The following is a 20,162-nucleotide window of genomic DNA, read 5'->3' on the forward strand; positions in this document are numbered from 1 at the left end:
AGTCTTGTTTATTATTTTTAAGAAGATGAAACAGAATAAAATAGGTTTTGAATCCTCCTTTGGAACTAGAAAGACCAAGGAATGAAAAAGTGCACTGATTGGAGCTGATAATATTAAGTTAATACACAGCACAATAAAGTGGAGAGTCCCCATTTCTGTTTTATCTCTACCTTTTCTGTCAAGGAGGGTGATCTTCAGAGCAGAAATGACATACATATAATTGAACAAATCTCTCAATTCTAATAAAAATGGAAAAAGGTAGAGACCACACTAGCGATCTCATACCAATAAGAGTAAGTGACTGATTCAGAGGCAGTCAGAACGGGTCCAGTAAGAACAAGCCACATCAAATTCATATTTTTTTTGAATTTTAATTTTTTTATACAGCAGGTTCTTATTAGTTACCTATTTTATACATATTCATGCATATATGTCAATCCCAATCTCCCAATTCATCCCAGTACCACCCCCATCCCCCACTTTCCCCCCATGGTGTCCATACATTTGTTCTTTACAACTGTGTCTCTATTTCTGCCTTGCAAACCAGTTCATCTGTACCACTTTTCTAGATTTCACATATATGCATTAATATACGATATTTGTTTTTCTCTTTCTGACTTACTTCACTCTGTATGACACTCACTAGGTCCATCCACGTCTCTACAAATGACCCATTTTCGTTCCTTTTTATGGCTGAGTAATATTCCATGGTACATATGTACCACATCTTCTCTATCCATTTGCCTGTCGATGGGCATTTAGGTTGCTTCCATGACCTGGCTATTGCAAATAATGCTGCAGTGAACACTGGAGTGCATGTGTCTTTTTGAATTATGGTTTTCTCCGGGTATATGCGCAGTAGTGGGATTGCTGGGTCATACGGTAATTCTATTGTTAGTTTTTTAAGGAAACTCCATACTGTTCTCCATAGTGGCTGTATCAACTTACATTCTCACCAACAGAGCAAGACAGTTCCCTTTTCTCCACACCCTCTCCAGCATTTATTGCTTGTAGATTTTCTGATGATGTCCATTCTAATGGGTGTGAGGTGGTACCTCATTGTAGTATTGAGGTGCATTTCTCTAATAATTAGTGATGCTGAGCAGCTTTTCATGTGCCTCTTGGCCATCTGTATGTCTTCTTTGGAGAAATCTATTTAGGTCTTCTACCCATTTTTCAACTGGGTTGTTTTTTTTTAAATACTGAGTTGCATGAGATGTTTATATATTTTGGAGATTAATCCTTTGTCCATTGATTCGTTTGCAAATATTTTCTCCCATTCTGAGGGCTGTCTTTTTGTCTTGTTTATAGTTTCCTTTGCTGTGCAAAAGCTTTGAAGTTTCATTAGGTCCCATTTGTTTATTTTTGTTTTTATTTCCATTACTCTAGGAGGTGGGTCAAAAAAGATCTTGCTATGATTTATGTCAAAGAGTGTTCTTCCTATGTTATCCTCTAAGAGTTTTATAGTGTCCGGTCTTACATTTAGGTCTTTAATTCATTTTGAGTTATTTTTGAGTGTGGTGTTAGGGTGTGTTCTAATTTCATTTTTTACATGTAGCTGTCCAGTTTTCCCAACACCACTTATTGGAGAGGCTGTCTTAACTCCATTGTATATCCTTGCCTCTTTGTCATAGTTTAATTGACTATAGGTGTGTGGATTTATCTCTGGGCTTTCTATCCTGTTCCATTGATCTATATTTCTGTTTTTGTGCCAGCACCATATTGTCTTGATTACTGTAGCTTTGTAGTATAGTCTGAGGTCAGGGAGTCTGATTCTTCCAGCTCTGTTTTTTTCCCTCAAGTTTCCTTTGGCTATTCGGGGTCTTATGTGTCTCCATACAAATGTTAAGATTTTTTTTCTAGTTCTATAAAAATGCCATTGGTAATTTGATAGGGTTGCATTGAATCTGTACATTGCTTTAGGTAGTATAGTCATTTTCACAATATTGATTCTTCCAATCCAAGAACATGATATATCTCTCCATCTGTTTGTGTCACCTTTAATTTCTTTCATCACTGTCTTATAGTTTCTGAGTACAGGTCTTTTACCTCCTTAGGTATGTTTATTCCTAGGTATTTTATTCTTTTGTTGCAATGGTGAATGGGTTGTTTCCTTACTTTCTCTTTCTGATCTTCGTTGTTAGTGTATAGGAATGCAAGATATTTCTGTGCATTAATTATTGTATCCTGCAACTTTACCAAATTCATTGATTAGCTCTAGTAGTTTTCTGGTGGCATCTTTAGGATTATCTATGTGTAGTATCATATCATCTGCAAACAGTGACAGTTTTACTTCTTCTTTTCCAATCTGTATACCTTTTATTTCTTTTTCTTCTTTAATTGCCATGGCTAGGACTTCCAAAACTATGTTGAATAATAGTGGCAAGAGTGGACATCCTTGTTTTGTTCCTCATCTTAGAAGAAATGCTTTCAGTTTTTCACCATTGAGAATGATGTTTGCTGTGGGTCTGCTGTATATGCCCCTTATTATGTTGAGGTAGGTTCCCTCTATGCCGCCTTTCTGGAGAGTTTTATCATAAACGGGTGTTGAATTTTGTCAAAAGCTTTTTCTGCATCTATTGAGATGATCATATGGTTTTTATTCTTCAATTTGTTAATATGGTGTATCACATTGATTGATTTGCATATATTGAAGAAGCCTTGGATCCCTGGGATAAATCCCACTTGGTCATGGTGTATGATCCTTTCAATGTGTTGTTGGATTCTGTTTCCTAGTATTTTGTTGAGGATTTTTAGATCTATATTCATGAGTGATATTGGCCTGTAATTTTCATTTTTTGTAGTATCTTTGTCTGGTTTTGGTATCAGGGTGCTGGTGGCCTCATAGCATGAGTTTGGGAGTGTTCCTTCCTCTGCAATTTTTTGGAAGAGTTTGAGAAGGATAGGTGTTAGCTCTTCTCTAAATGTTTGATAGAATTCACCTGTGAAGCCATCTGGTCCTGGACTTTTGTTTGTTGAAAGGTTTTTAACCACAGTTTCAAATTCATTACTTGTGATTGGTCTCTTTATATTTTGTTTCTTCCTTGTTCAATCTTAGAAGGCTATACCTTTCTAAGAATTTGTCCATTTCTTCCAGGTGGTCCTTTTGATTGGCATAGAGTTGCTTGTAGTAGTTTCTTATAATGCTTTGTATTTCTTCAGTGTCAGTTGTAACTTCTCCTTTTTCATTTCTAATTTTACCGATTTGAGTCCTCTCCCTCTTTTTCTTGATGAGTCTGGCTAAAGGTTTATCAATTTTGTTTACCTTCTCAAGGAACCAGCTTTTAGTTTTACTGATCTTTGCTATTGTTTTCTTTGTTTCTATTTCATTTATTTCTGCTCTGATCTTTATGATTTCTTTCCATCTGCTAACTTTGGGTTTTGTTTGTTCTTCCTCTAGTTCCTTGAGGTGTAAGATTAGATTGTCTCTTCGAGATTTTTCTTGTTTCTTGAGGTAGGATTGTATTGCTATAAACTTTCCTCCTAGAACTGCTTTTGCTGCATCCCATAGGTTTTGGATTTTCGTATTTTCATTGTCATTTGTCTCTAGGTATTTTTTGATTTCCTCTTTGATTTCTTCAGTCATCTCTTGGTTATTTAGTAACATATTGTTTAGCCTCAATGTGCTTGTGTCTTTTTATATTTTTTTCCCTGTACTTTATTTCTAGTCTCATAGCGCTGTGGTCAGAAAAGATGCTTGATATGATTTCAATTTTCTTAAATTTACCAAGGCTTGATTTGTGACCCAAGATATGATCTATCCCAGGGAATATTCTGTGTGAACTTGAGAAGAAAATGTAATCCACTGTTTTTGGATAGAATGTCCTATAAATATCAATTAAATCTATCTGCTGTATTGTATCATTTAAAGCTTGAGTTTCCTTATTAATTTTCTGTCTGGATGATCTGTCCATTGTCGTAAGTGAGGTGTTAAAGTCCCCTACTATTACTGTGTTACTGTCAGTTTCCTCTTTTATAGCTGTTAGCATTTACCTCACGTATTGAGGTGCTCCTATGTTGGGTGCATATATATTTATAAGTGTTATATCTTCTTCTTGGATTGATCCCTTGATCGTTACGTAGTGTCCTTCTTTGTCTCTTGTAACATTCTTTATGGTAAAGTCTATTCTGATGTGAGTATTGATACTCCAGCTTTCTCTTGATTTCCATTTGCATGGAATATCTTTTTCCATCCCCTCACTTTCAGTCAGTATGTGTCCCTAGGTCTGAAGTTGGTCTCTTGTAGACAGCATATATATGGGTCTTGTTTTTGTATCCATTCAGTGAGGCTGTGTCTTTTGGTTGGAGCATTTAATCCATTCACATTTAAGGTAATTATCATTATGTAAGTTCCTATTACCATTTTCTTAATTGTTTTGGGTTTGTTTTTGTAGGTCCTTTTCTTCTCTTCTGTTTCCCACTTAGAGAAGTTCCTTTAGCATTTGTTGTAGAGCTGGTTTGGTGGTGCTGAATTCTCTTTGCTTTTGCTTGTCTGTAAGGCTTTTGATTTCTTCGTCAAATCTGAATGTGATCCTTGCTGGGTAGAGTAATCTTGGTTGTAGGTTCTTCCCTTTCATCACTTTAAATATATCGTGGCACTCCCTTCTGGCTTGTAGTTTCTGCTGAGAAATCAGCTGTCAACCTTATGGGAGTTCCCTTGTATGTTATTTGTCATTCTTCCCTTGTTGCTGTTAATAATTTTTCTTTGTCTTTAATTTTTGTCAATTTGATTACTATGTGTCTCAGCCTATTTCTCCTTGGGTTTATCCTGCCTGGGACTCTCTGTGCTCCCTGGACTGGGGTGGCTATTTCCTTTCCCATGTTAGGGATATTTTCAACTATAATCTCTTCAAATATTTTCTCGAGTCCTTTCTCTGTCTCTTCTTCTTCTGGGAACCCTATAATGCAAATGTTGGTGCATTTAATGTTGTTCCAGAGGACTCTTAGGCTGTCTTCATTTCTTTCAATTCTTTTTTCTTTATTCTTTTCTGTAGCAGTGAATTCCACCATTCTGTCTTCCAAGTCACTTATCCTTTCTTCTGCCTCAGTTATTCTGCTATTGATTCCTTCTAGTGTATTTTCATTTCAGTTTTTGTATTGTTCAACTCTGTTTGTTTGTTCTTTAGTTCTTCTAGGTGTTTGTTCTTTAATTCTTTTAGGTGTTTGTTAAACATTTCTTGCATCTTCTCGATCTTTGCCTCCATTCTTTTTCCGAGGTCCTGGATCATCTTCACTAGCACTATTCTGAATTGTTTTTCTGGAAGTTTGCCTACCTCCACTTCATTTAATTGTTTTTCTGGGGTTTTATCTTGTTCCTTTATCTGGCACATAGTCCTCTCCCTTTTCATTGTGTCTATCTTTCTGTGAATGTGGTCTTCATTCCACAGGCTGCAGGATTGTAGTTCTTCTTGCTTCTGCTGTCTGCCCTCTGGTGGATGAGGCTATCTAAGAGGCTTGTGTGAGTTTCCTGATGGGAGAGACTGGTGGTGGGTAGAGCTGGGTGTTGCTCTGGTGGGCAGAGCTCAGTAAAACTTTAATCCACTTGTCTGCTGATGGGTGGGGCTGAGTTCCCTCCCTGATGGTTGTTTGGTCTGAGGCGACCAAGCAGTGGAGGCTACAGGCTCTGTGGTGGGGCTAATGGCGGACTCCGGGAGGGCTCACGCCAAGGAGCACTTCCCAGAACTTCTGCTGGCAGTGTCCCTGTCCCTACCATGAGCCACAGCTACACCCTGTCTCTGGAGGAGACCCTCCAACACCAGCAGGTGGGTCTGATTCAGTTTCCTATGGGGTCACTGCTCCTTCCCCTTCGGTCCTGGTACACACACTACTTTGGGTGTGCCCTCCAAGAGTGGAGTCTCTGTTTCCCCCAGTCCTGTTGAAGTCCTGCAATCAAATCCCACTAGCCTTCAAAGTCTGATTCTCTGGGAATTCCTCCTCTCGTTGCCGGACCCCCAGGTTGGGAAGCCTGATGTGGGGTTCAGAACCTTCACTCCAGTGGGTGGACTTCTGTGTATAATTGTACTCCAGTTTGTGAGTCACCCACACAGTGGTTATGGGATTTGATTTTATTGTGATTGCGCCCCTCCTACCCTCTCATTGCGGCTTCTCCTTTGTCTTTGGATGTGGGGTACCTTTTTTGGTGATTTCCAGTGTCTTCCTGTCGATAATCATTCAGCAGTCAGCTGTAATTCCAGTACTCTCGCAAGAGGGAGTGAGCACACGTCCTTCTACTCTGCCATCTTGAACCAATCCACCCAAATTAATTATCTTTTTTATTGTATTGGCTAGTAGATCAAATGAAACATAGTATCTAGTATCAGCAAGACAACAGACAAAATTTTTCAGGCCATCTTTTGGGACAAGACAGGGAAATACTGTAGTGTGGGTTTTTTTCCCTTTTGCTTTTCGGGGTTTTTTTGGTGTTACTATAAAAATGAGGGTTCTTCTGTCAGGTTTACATAATACTGGCTTAAACAAAGTTAAATAAATTTCTTTATGGCAGAGCATTTAGAGACTTTCCTTTACTACTGCATGTGTATTATGATTGTCCAAAAGGGAGTTAAAGTATGAAGCATTTTCCAACTTAACTGACCCACGTCATGGAGCATCTTAAGAGTCAAAAGAATACACAGGCACTGATCAATGACAGGCACTGATCAAAGTATTAACCTAGAGCAAAGTCTCTATTGCTAACCTCTAACCTCAGCCATGCTCTGGTTAATATTTCTACCAAAAATTGGATTAGAAAATTAACGGGTAGGAGTAGCCCCTGCTCACCACCAAAACTAGAGAAAGCCTGCATGCAGCAACAAAGACCCAACGCAGCCATAAATAAATAAATAAATTTATTTTTTTAAAAAATAAAGAAAATTCAACGGTATGCTAACCACACCTGAAGCTGAGAGAGACTGCTATAATGTTGGATCCAAATAGACTTCAGTGAGGTTTATCAATGAGATGGATCAGAATGTAATTAATTAAATGCCCTGTTCTATTCTTGACCACCCAAAACTACCTAAGAAAAGGAGCAGCAATCATGAGAAAGGCTCTGAGGTTCTGTTCGATTATAAGCTCAATATGATTCAACAGTGTGATGCAATTACCAGAAAAGCTTACATGCGATCACAGTACAGTAATTAGTCTGGGGATGATGGGTCATGAAACAAGTCTAATAAGAAACAGTTAAAGGGAACAAGTCAAGCTGGCTTCAGATATTTGAAGGACTGTAAGGTGAAAGAGGCTTGTTCTATGAGTCTCAGAAGACAGAAACTATAGGGAGAGAGATTTGAGTTCAACATGAAAAAGAGCACTGTAACAATTGGAATGACAAAAAAATGGAATGAGTAGCCTCTGTGGTAAGTTTCTTGTCACAGGAAGTTCAAATGCTTTATTGTCATCTATTAGAAGATTTATAAGCAATTCACAAACGGATTTGTAGGAAGAAGGGCAGCTAAACTATATAAAAGCACTTGGCATAGTGTCTGACATAGGAGATATTCAGTAGGTACTGATGTCTTTTCTTCGTGTTTCCTTACTATGGGATCCAGTTAATCTACAGAAGATAGCAACCCTTTGAAAAATATTCTGCCAATCACTTACCATGTATTTACTAATCCTGGACACTGATGAAGGGCTTGTTGACTACTGACTCTGAACTGCCAATTCAGATTTTAGGCTGTTCTAAGAATATGAGTGGTATAAAAAGACCTCAATCTCTTTGAATCAAACCTTGAAGTCACAAATATCTCCTGATTCTATAGCAGAATGTAAGCTACTACAAACATTCTTACATATTCATTTCTAGAGCACATTCACAAACAGCAATTTCAAACAACTTAAAATTCTATGAAATTCTACAATTCATTAGAAATCTTTTGGATGAAGAATAACATTTCAACTAAAATACTACACATTTACACTTCAGACTTTAGACTAGAAAAAACTGTCCAACTACTCTGAGTAATATAAAACTTGAGAAAAGGTTGAAAACACACCAAACACAGATTTCCAGCTAGCTGAGGGCAATGAAAACTGCCTAAATCTCTCTCCATATCCTCTAAAAAAAATACAGAATAGGTCTTCCCTGGTGGCGCAGTGGTTGAGAGTCCGCCTGCCGATGCAGGGGACATGGGTTCATGCCCCGGTCTGGGAGGATACCACATGCCGCGGAGCGGCTGGGCCCGTGGGCCATGGCCGCCGAGCCTGCGTGTCCGGAGGCTGTGCTCCGCAACGGGAGAGGCCACAACAGTGAGAGGCCCGCGTACCGCAAAAAAAAAAAAAAAAAAGAAAAAAAAATACAGAATAAAAAGAAAAACAAATAAAACTGCACAAAACCATACCCTCAGCATAACTAGACAAAAGAAAACACAAAACTTCAAATTATCTGTAAGAGAAAAAAAAAAGGGAAAGGGAAAAAGTGACCAAATCCCTGCCAGCAATCATTCACGCTCCCACAGTAAGCCTCCTAGGGAAGAAGGGCAGTCTGAAAAATACTGCAGAGGAGAGAAGAGAGGAGCTAGTGGCAGGCCTACAATTGCTCTGAAACTACCACCAGGAAGAAAAAGACACCCCGCAAGAGTGAAAATATTGAAAAAATATTCCTGTAGATCAAAACATGACAACAAGGAACGGTTAGAAAAGAACAGGAGACTCAAGGTGGTAATCTTTGAAAGGTATAGCTTCTAGGAGAAAAAAAGAGGGGAAAAAAAAATTGTGGGGGGGAAGGTCCCTTTGGCAATTGGATGGTGAAAGAGAAAAGAAGTAAACAGGGAAATTTCTGGGGTCCCACAAGACAAAACAAACAAACAAAAAAGAAACAAGAAATCTGAGGACACACAGTCCATCTTTCAAAAAATCCACTACAGAAATAAGACTTTACTGCACTGACATTAGAGGACATCAGATAATTAGGAATCACTCCAAATTTAAAAGAATACTCTCAAATCACAATGTAATAAAACTAGTAATTATTAATAAAATGGAAAAATTAAGTCTACCTGGAAATTTTTAAACTATTTCCATAAAACAACTCTTGGACAAAAATAAGAAACACAAATGATTGCAGAGCTTCTGAAAAAAATGATACTGAAAACTAAAACACTACATATCAGAACCAATGTGATATGTTTAAAGCTGTAACAAGAACATAGCACTAAGAATGATTAAAATGGAACATACTGATCAATTAAAAAGAATGAAGTCCTGATCCATGCTACTACATGAATGAACTGTGAATGTTTTCTGTGCTGAGTGAAAGAAGCCAATCACAAAAGGTCACATACTGTAGGGTCCATTTAAATGAAGTGTTCATAATAAGCAAACACATAAAAACAGAAATTAGATTAGTGATTGCCAGGTGCCTTAGAGGAAAGGATTGCTAATGGGTATGGGGTTTCCTTTCGGGATGATGAAAATGTTCTGAAATTAGATAGTGGTGATGATTGCACAACTCTGTGAATATACAAAAAAGCACTGAATTGTACACTTTAAAAGAATGAATTTTTATGGTATGTCAATTTTATCTCAATAAAGCTGTTATTCACTAAAAGGATAAAAATTGAATTAAATTCCCAATTCAAAAAACAACAACAAAATAAACCAATAAAAATCACAAGGAAGATAAAGGCAGAAAATAATGGAATAAATTAGAAAGAATAGACATAATCAATCAAAATCCTATTGTTCTGAAAAATTTAACAAAAGAGACAAACTGCTACCCTAATTTAATACGAAGAAAAGCAGAAAGCATATATACACAAAAATAATAAATAACGAGAGAAATACCGCTGAAGTAGAAATTTTATGTAAAAGACGACTTTTCAGACTTCTATACAAATAGATTTGAAACTCTAAATGAAACGAATAATTTCCCAGAGAAATACAGACTACCAAAATTGACCCCACTGGAGATGGAATGTTTAAACATAAATAAATAGATAATTACCAAGCAACTACCAAAACAAACTAACTAACAAACCATACACACCAAAAAAACAGGCCCAGATGATTTCACAGGGTATTATATCAAACCTACAAAGATCAAGTAGTCCCAATGCGCCATAAATCGTTCCAAAGCATTAAAAATGAAGAAACGCTTCCTACTTCGTTTTATAAAGTAAGTATAAAATTAACACCTAAACTTGATAAAGACATTAAAAAAGAGGAAATTAAAAACCAACATCACTTATGAATGTTGATCTGAAAGCACTAAATAGTGACAGAGCCTAACTCCACATTAAAAAAAAATCAATACATCATAACCAAGTGGCATTCATTCCAGACATGCAACGTTGATTCAATATCAGGAGTCCATTAATAAAATATTCTATTACTAGATCTAAGTGGAGGACATAATGAAATCCACAGATGCTGGAAAAGCATTTGACAAAATTCAATACCCATTCCTGAAAGAAAAAGAAACTCAAGAAAATAAAAATTGCTGAATACTTTCACAACACAATTAAATAAATAAATAAATAAGTGAGTATATAAATAAATATATATATGAGATCTTGAAGCCAGAATTGTACTTAAAAGTAATATTAATAACTATTAATATAACACCTCCCATAATGGACTGTTGTGAGAATTGAATGAGATAATATGGGTATGGAAATTCACTCATTCATTCAACAAATATTTATTGAGTATTTAAATATGCTAGGGATTGTAGAAGCGAAGGGGGAAAAAACTTTCTTCTGGCCAGATTACATGTCAACCACTGTGCTAGGCTGGATATATTGAAGGTAAACAAAACAGACATGGTTCCTGCTTTCATGGAGTTTATAAGACAAATAAGGAAGACAAAAATTAAACAAGTAAAACCACACACAATAAATGTATGAATATAAATAGTGCTAAGTGCTATGAAGGAAAGCAATAGGAAACTATCTATGAAAAAGAATAACAGGAGGGATTCACTTCAATTGAATGATCAAGGAGGGTCTTTCTTTGAAGATTAATTAATTACAGAAGACCTGCTCTGTGCCAGGCACTCTACTAGGTAACAGTCAAAGAGCAGGGAATAAAATAAACAAAAATCAGGCCCTTGTAGACTTAGATTCTGGTTGGAAGAGACAGTCAATAAATAAGAAAATATATATATGCCATATTTTCATAAGTGCTCTATAAAATGATAAAGTAAGGGCTTCCTTGGTGGCACAATGGCTAAGAATCCGCCTGCTAACGCAAGGGACATGGGTTCGAGCCCTGGTCCAGGAAGATCCCACATGCTGTGGAGCAACTAAGCCCGTGTACCACAACTACTGAGCCTGCACTCTAGAGCCCATGAGCCACAACTACTGAAGCCTGCGCGCCTAGAACCCGTGCACCACAACAAGAGAAGCCACCACAATGAGAAGCCCGTATACCGCAACAAAGAGTAGACCCCGCTCACCGCAACTAGAGAAAGCCCACGTGCAGCAATGAAGACCCAACGCAGCCAAAAATTAAAAAAAAAAAAAAGATAAAGTAAGAGACAGAGGATAGGGAGTTCTGGGAAGGAGGGTGATGAAAGAAAGCAGAAGATGACATTTAAGCAAAGACCTGATGGAAGTAGGAAAGCTAGCACTGATGATATCTTAGGGTAAAGTATTCCAGAAGTGGAAATAGCAAGGCTTAGGCCCTGCTTGAGGTAGGAATGTGCTTACTGTGTTTGAGGAACCGAAAGGATACTGTGGCTGGAGCAGAGTGGTGAAAGAAAAAATGGTAAAAGATGAGGTCAGAGAGCTAATGAGGGTGGAGGGTCAGATCATATAGAAGCTTGTAGGCCATAATAAGACCTGTAGGTTTCAATCTGAGTGTGGTAAGAACACAGTAGAGTTCTTAGCAGAGGAGTGAAATGATCTAGCTTATATTTTAAAAGCGTTGCTCCGGACATAAAGTGAAGAATTGACTGAACAGGTACACAAGCAGAGGCAGTAAAACCATTTAGGAGATTCCTATACTCCAGGTGAGAAATTATGATAGCTTGCACTATAGTAGAAGTGGGGGAAATGTGGAGAAACATTTCTCCTTCTCATATTTCTGGATATTTTAAGAAATGAGTAAAAAGGTTTGCTGAGACATACTTGGGGGAATCAGGAAGATGCCGGAAGAGTAAGACGCAGAGATCACCTTCCTCCCCACAGATACACCAGAAATACATCTACACGTGGAACAACTCCTACAGAACACCTACTGAACGCGGGCAGAAGACCTCAGACCTCCCAAAAGGCAAGAAACTCCCCACATACCTGGGTAGGGCAAAAGAAAAAAGAATAAACAGGGACAAAAGAATAGGGACAGGACCTGCACCAGTGGCAGGGAGCTGTGAAGGAGGAAAACTTTCCACACACTAGGAGCCCCTTCGCGGGCGGAGACTGCGGGTGGCGGAGGGGGGGAGCTTCGGCGCCGCGGAGGAGAGCGCAGCCACAGGGGTGCGGAGGGCAAAGTGGAGACATTCCCGCACAGAGGAGCGGTGCCGACTGGCACTCACCAGCTCGAGAGGCTTGGCTGCTCACCCGCCGGGGCGGGCGGGGCCTGGGAGCTGAGGCTCGGGGCTTCGGTTGGAGCCAGGAAGAGGACTGGGGTTGGTGGCATGAACACAGCCTGCAGGGGGTTAGTGCACCCTGGCTAGCCGGGAGGGAGTCCGGGGGTAAGTCTGGACCTGCCGAAGAGGCAAGAGACTTCTTCTTCCCTCTTTGTTTCCTGGTGCGCGAGGAGAGGGGATTAAGAGCGCTGCTTAAAGGAGCTCCAGAGACGGGCGCTAGCCGCGGCTAACAGCGCGGACCACAGAGACAGGCATGAGACGCTAAGGCTGCTGCTGCCGCCACCAAGAAGCCTGTGTGCGAGCACAGGTCACTATCCTCACCTCCCTTCCGGGGAGCCTGTGCAGCCCGCCACTGCCAGGGTCCCAGGATGCAAGGACAACTTCCCTGGGAGAACGCACGGCGGGCCTCAGGCTGGTGCAACGTCACACCGGCCTCTGACACCGCAGCCTCGCCCTGCATCCGTGCCCCTCCCTCCCCCTCCCCCCACCCTGCCCAAGTGAGCCAGAGTCCCTGAAGCACCTGCTCCTTTAACCCCGTCCTGTCTGAGCGAAGAACAGACGCCCTCGGGCAACCTACACACAGAGGCGGGGCCCAATCCAAAGCTGAGCCTCGGGAGCTGTGCGAACAAAGAAGAGAAAGGGAAATCTCTCCTAGCAGCCTCAGAAGCAGCGGATTAAAGCTCCACAATCAACTTGATGTACCCTGCATCTGTGGAATACATGAATAGACAACGAATCATCCCAAATTAAGGAGGTGGACTTTGAGAGCAAGATTTACTATTTTTTCCCCTTTTTCTCTTTTTCTGAGTGTGTATGTGTATGCTTCTGTGTGAGATTCTGTCTGTATAACTTTGCTGTCACCATTTGTCCTAGGGTTCTATCCGTCCGTTTTTTTGTTTCTTTTGCTTGTTTTTAATGTTTTTCTTAAAATTATTTTTTATTTTAATAACTTTATTTTATTTTGTCTTTATTTTATTTTATCCTCTTTCTTTCTTTCTTTTCTTCCTTCCTTCCTCCCTCCTTTCTTTCTTTTCTTTCTTTCTTTCTTTCTTTCTTTCTTTTCTTTTGTCTTTCTTTCTTTCTTTCTTTCAACTTTTTCTCCCTTTTATTCTGCGCCATGTGGATGAAAGGCTCTTGGTGCTGCAGCCAGGAGTCAGTGCTGTGCCTCTGACGTGGGAGAGCCAACTTCAGGACACTGGTCCACAAGAGACCTCCCAGCTCCACATAATATCAAACGGTGAAAATCTCCCAGAGATCTCCATCTCAACACCAGCACCCGGCTTCACTCAACGACCAGCAAGCTACAGTGCTGCACACCCTATGCCAAACAACTAGCAAGACAGGAACACAACCCCACCCATTAGCAGAGAGGCTGCCTAAAATCATAATAAGTCCACAGACACCCCAAAACACACCACCAGATGTGGACCTGCCCAGCAGAAAGACAAGATCCAGCCTCATCCACCAGAACACAGGCACTAGTCCCCTCCACCAGGAAGCCTACACAACCCACTGAAACAACTTTAGCCACTGGGGACAGACACCAAAAACAACAGGAACTACGAACCTGCAGCCTGCAAAAAGGAGACCCCAAACACAGTAAGATAAGCAAAATGAGAAGACAGAGAAACACACAGCAGATGAAGGAGCAAGATAAAAACCCACCAGAAATAACAAATGAAGAGGAAATAGGCAGTCTACCTCAAAAAGAAATCAGAATAGTGATAGTAAAGATGACCCAAAATCTTAGAAATAGAATAGAGAAAATGCAAGAAACATTTAACAAGGACCTAGAAGAACTAAAGATGAAACAAGCAATGATGAACAACAAAATAAATGAAATTAAAAATACTCTAGAAGGAATCAATAGCAGAATAACTGAGGCAGAAGAACCGATAAGTGCCCTGGAAGACAAAATAGTGGAAATAACTACTGCAGAGCAGAATAAAGAAAAGAGAATGAAAAGAAATTAGGACAGTCTCAGAGACCTCTGGGACAACATTAAACGCACCAACATTCAAATTATAGGGGTTCCAGAAGAAGAAGAGAAAAAGAAAGGGACTGAGAAAATATTTGAAAAGATTATACTTGAAAACTTCCCTAATATGGGAAAGGAAATAGTTAATCAAGTCCAGGAAGCACAGAGAGTCCTATACAGGATAAATCCAAGGAGAAATACGCCAAGACACATATTAATCAAACTGTCAAAATTTAAATACAAAGAGAGCATATTAAAAGCAGCAAGGGAAAAACAACAAATAACACACAAGGGAATCCCCATAAGGTTAACAGCTGATCTTACAGCAGAAACTCTGCAAGCCAGAAGGTACTGGCAGGACATATTAAAAGTGATGAAGGAGAAAAACCTACAACCAAGATTACTCTACCCAGCAAGGATCTCATTCAGATTTGATGGAGAAATTAAAACCTTTACAGACAAGCAAAAGCTGAGAGAGTTCAGCACCACCAAACCAGCTTTACAACAAATGCTAAAGGACCTTCTCTAGGCAGGAAACACAAGAGAAGGAAAAGACCTACAATAACAAACCCAAAACAATTAAGAAAATGGGAATAGGAACATACATATCGATAATTACCTTAAATGTAAATGGATTAAATGCTCCCACAGAAAGACACAGACTGGCTGAATGGATACAAAAACAAGACCCATATATATGCTGTCTACAAGAGACCCACTTCAGACCTAGAGACACATACAGACTGAAAGTGAGGGGATGGAAAAAGATATTCCATGCAAATGGAAACCAAAAGAAAGCTGGAGTAGCAATTCTCGTATCAGACAAAATAGACTTTAAAATAAAGACTATTAGAAGAGACAAAGAAGGACACTACATAATGATCAAGGGACCGATCCAAGAAGATATAACAATTGTAAATATTTATGCACCCAACATAGGAGCACCTCAATACATAAGGCAAATACTAACAGCCATAAAAGGGGAAATTGACAGTAACATATTCATAGTAGGGGACTTTAACACCCCTCTTTCACCAATGGACAGATCATCCAAAATGAAAATAAATAACGAAATGCAAGCTTTAAATGATACATTAAACAAGATGGACTTAATTGATATTTATAGGACATTCCATCCAAAAACTACAGAATACACATTTTTCTCAAGTGCTCATGGAACATTCTCCAGGATAGATCATATCTTGGGTCACAAATCAAGCCTTGGTAAATTTAAGAAAATTGAAATTGTATCAAGTATCTTTTCCGACCACAACGCTATGAGACTAGATATCAATTTCAGGAAACGATCTGTAAAAAATACAAACACATGGAGGCTAAATAATACACTACTTAATAACGAAGTGATCACTGAAGAAATCAAAGAGGAAATCAAAAAATACCTAGAAACAAATGACAATGGAGACATGATGACCCAAAACCTATGAGATGCAGCAAAAGCAGTTCTAAGAGGGAAGTTTATAGCAATACAATCCTACCTTAAGAAACAGGAAACATCTCGAATAAACAACCTAACCTTGCACCTAAAGCATTTAGAGAAAGAAGAACAAAAAAACCCCGAAGTTAGCAGAAGGAAGGAAATCATAAAGATCAGATCAGAAATAAACGAAAAAGAAATGAAGGAAACGATAGCAAAGATCAATAAAACTAAAATCTGGCTCTTTGAGAAGATAAACAAAATTGATAAACCATTAGCCAGACTCATCAAGAAAAAAAGGAAGAAGACTCAATCAATAGAATTAGAAATGAAAAAGGAGAAGTAACAACTGACACTGCAGAAATACAAAAGATCATGAGAGATTACTACAAGCAACTCTATGCCAATAAAATGGACAGCCTGGAAGAAATGGACAAATTCTTAGAAATGCACAGCCTGCCAAGACTGAATCAGGAAGAAATAGAAAATATGAACAGACCAATCACAAGCACTGAAATTGAAACTATGATTAAAAATCTTCCAACAAACAAAAGCCCAGGACCAGATGGCTTCACAGGCGAATTCTATCAAACATTAAGAGAAGAGCTAACACCTATCCTTCTCAAACTCTTCCAAAATATAGCAGAGGGAGGAACACTCCCAAACTCATTCTACGAGGCCACGATTACCCTGATACCAAAACCAAACAAGGATGTCACAAAGAAAGAAAACTACAGGCCATTATCACTGATGAACATAGATGCAAAAGTCCTCAACAAAATACTAGCAAACAGAATCCAACAGCACATTAAAAGGATCATACACCATGTTCAAGTGGGGTTTATTCCAGGAATGAAAGGATTCTTCAATATACACAAATCAATCAACGTGATACGCCATATTAACAAATTGAAGGAGAAAAACCATATGATCATCTCAATAGATGCAGAGAAAGCTTTTGACAAAAGTCAACACCCATTTAAGATAAAAACCCTCCAGAAAGTAGGCATAGAGGGAACTTTCCTCAGCATAATAAAGGCCATATATGACAAACCTACCACCAACATCATCCTCAATGGTGAAAAACTGAAACCATTTCCACTAAGATCAGGAACAAGACAAGGTTGCCCACTCTCACCACTCTTATTCAACATAGTTTCGGAAGTTTTAGCCACAGCAATCAGAGAAGAAAAGGAAATAAAAGGAAGCCAAATCGGAAAAGAAATAAAGCTGTCACTGTTTGCAGATGACATGATACTATCTATACATAGAGAATCCTAAAGATGCTACCAGAAAACTACTAGAGCTAATATTTGGTAAAGTAGCAGGATACAAAATTAATGCACAGAAATCTCTGGCATTCCTATACACTAACGATGAAAAACATGAAAGTGAAATCAAGAAAACACTCTCATTTACCATTGCAACAAAAAGAATAAAATATCTAGGAATAAACCTACCTAAGGAGACAAAAGACCTGTATGCAGAAAATGATCAGACACTGATGAAAGAAATTAAAGATGATACAAATAGATGGAGAGATATATCATGTTCTTGGATTGGAAGAATCAACATTGTGAAAATGACTCTACTACCCAAAGCAATCTACAGATTCAACGCAATCCCTATCAAACTACCACTGGCATTTTTAACAGAACTAGAACAAAACATTTCACAATTTGTACGGAAACACAAAAGACCCCGAAGAGCCAAAGCAATCTTGAGAAAGAAAAACAGAGCTGGAGGAATCAGGCTGCCTGACTTCAGACTATACTACAAAGCTATAGTAATCAAGACAGTATGGTACTGGCACAAAAACAGAAATATAGATCAATGGAACAGGATAGAAAGCCCTGAGATAAACCCACCCACATATGGTCACCTTATCTTTGATAAAGGAGGCAGGAATGTACAGTGGAGAAAGGACAGCCTCTTCAATAAGTGGTGCTGGGGAAACTGGACAGGTATATGTAAAAGTATGAGATTAGAACACTCCCTATCACCATACACAAAAATAAGCTCAAAATGGATTAAAGACCTAAATGTAAGGCCAGAAACTATCAAACTCTTAGAGGAAAACATAGGCAGAACACTCTATGACATAAATCACAGCAAGATCCTTTTTGACCCACCTCCCAGAGAAATGGAAATAAAAACAAAAATAAACAAATAGGACCTAATGAAACTTAAAATCTTTTGCACAGTAAAGGAAACCATAAACAAGACCAAAAGACAACCCTCAGAATGGGAGAAAAGATTTGCAAATGAAGCAACTGACAAAGGATTAATCTCCAAAATTTACAAGCAGCTCATGCAGCTCAATAATGAAAAAACAAACAACCCAATCAAAAAATGGGCAGAAGACCTAAATAGACATTTCTCCAAAGAAGATCTACAGATTGCCAACAAACACATGAAAGAATGCTCAACATCATTAATCATTAGAGAAATGTAAATCAAAACTACAATGAGATATCATCTCACACCAGTCAGAATGGCCATCGTCAAAAAATCTAGAAACAATAAATGCTGGAGAGGGTGTGGAGAAAAGGGAACACTCTTGCACTGCTGGTGGGAATGTGAATTGGTACAGCCACTATGGAGAACAGTATGGAGGTTCCTTAAAAAACTACAAATAGAACTACCATATGACCCAGCAATCCCACTACTGGGCATATACCCTGAGAAAACCATAATTCAAAAAGAGTCATGTACCACAATGTTCATTGCAGCTCTATTTACAATAACCAGGAGATGGAAACAACCTAAGTGTCCATCATTGGATGAATGGATAAAGAAGGTGTGGCACATATATACAATGGAATATTACTCAGCCATAAAAAGAAACGAGATTGAGTTATTTGTAGTGAGGTGGATGGACCTACAGTCTGTCATACAGAGTGAAGTAAGTCAGAAAGAGAAAGACAAATACCGTATGCTAACACATATATATATGGAATTTAAGAAAAAAAAATGTCATGAAGAACCTAGGGGTAAGACAGGAATAAAGACACAGACCTACTAGAGAATGGACTTGAGGACATGGGGAGGGGGAAGGGTAAGCTGTGACAAAGCGAGAGAGTGGCATGGACATATATACACTACCAAACGTAAAACAGATAGCTAGTGGGAAGCAGCCGCATAGCACAGGGAGATCAGCTAGGTGGTTTGTGACCACCTAGAGGGGTAGGATAGGGAGGGTGGTAGGGAGGGAGACGCGGGAGGGAGGAGAGATGGAAACGTGTGTGTGTGTGTGTGTGTGTGTGTGTGTGTGTGTGTGTGTGTGTGTGTGTGTGTGGCTGATTCGCTTTGCTGTAGAGCAGAAACTGGCACACCGTTGTGGGGCAATTATACTCTAATAAATATGTAAAAAAAAAAAGAATTAAAATAATAATAATATCCCTGCTGTCCGACGGGGAATTTATAGGGTTTTAAAAAGTGAGCTCCACAATGATCTCTAGCAAGATCATTGCTTAAATTTGTTCTCCGTGCAGTGCTAAGTTTTCTGGGGGATAAAAAAGGAAAATAAAAGAGTATCTTGATAAACTGCAAAAAAAAAAAAAAAAAAGGTTTGCTGGTATATTGAATGTTGAGTATAAGAAAAATCAAGAATGGCTCTAAGCTTTTTGGCCAAAGGTCCTAAAGAGATGGAGTTATCATTTACTGGATAGGAAAAACTTCTGGAGGAACAGATGGGGAAGGTGGAAGTTCAAGAAAGAATTAGGACCTCAGTTTTAGACCTGTTAAATTTGAAAGGCCTATTAGACATCCAAGCAGAAATACTTTTGTAAAGTGTTGGAGATATGAGATAAGATTTTTTAAGACCTAAAGCATGAAAAGAGTTGACCTTGAAAGAATAAAGAGCACTGTAGCCAAAGAAAATATGAGACTGGGGCGCAGGGAAATAAGTTTGGCTTACCGAACACACTGAAAGGCCAGTGAGCTTACACATAGGAAGACTAGACAACAGGAGTTAAAACAAGAAATGATTTTTAAAAGGACAGTCTCACCGTTAGAAAGCAATAGAAAATACTGATACATATTTTGGTACCTGAATGCCATGGACGGAATTGTGTCCCCTCAAAATTCATTTGTTGGACTTCCCTGGTGGTGCAGTGGTTAAGAATCCACCTGCCAATGCAGGGGACACGGGTTCGAGCCCTGGTCCAGGAAGATCCCACATGCCGCGGAGCGACTAAGCCTGTGCACCACAACTACTG

General features: G+C 39.0%; 1 protein-coding gene across 1 annotated transcript in view; it reads right to left on the bottom strand.

Moving 5' to 3' along the window:
• Window positions 1-20,162, bottom strand: part of SCP2 (sterol carrier protein 2) — a 168,084-nt gene that overhangs the window by 106,702 nt on the left and 41,220 nt on the right. The gene's annotated exons all lie outside the window — the stretch shown is intronic.

The sequence above is a fragment of the Leucopleurus acutus genome, assembly GCF_964270905.1.
Source record: "Leucopleurus acutus genome assembly, chromosome: 2".
Lineage (NCBI taxonomy): Eukaryota > Metazoa > Chordata > Mammalia > Artiodactyla > Delphinidae > Leucopleurus > Leucopleurus acutus.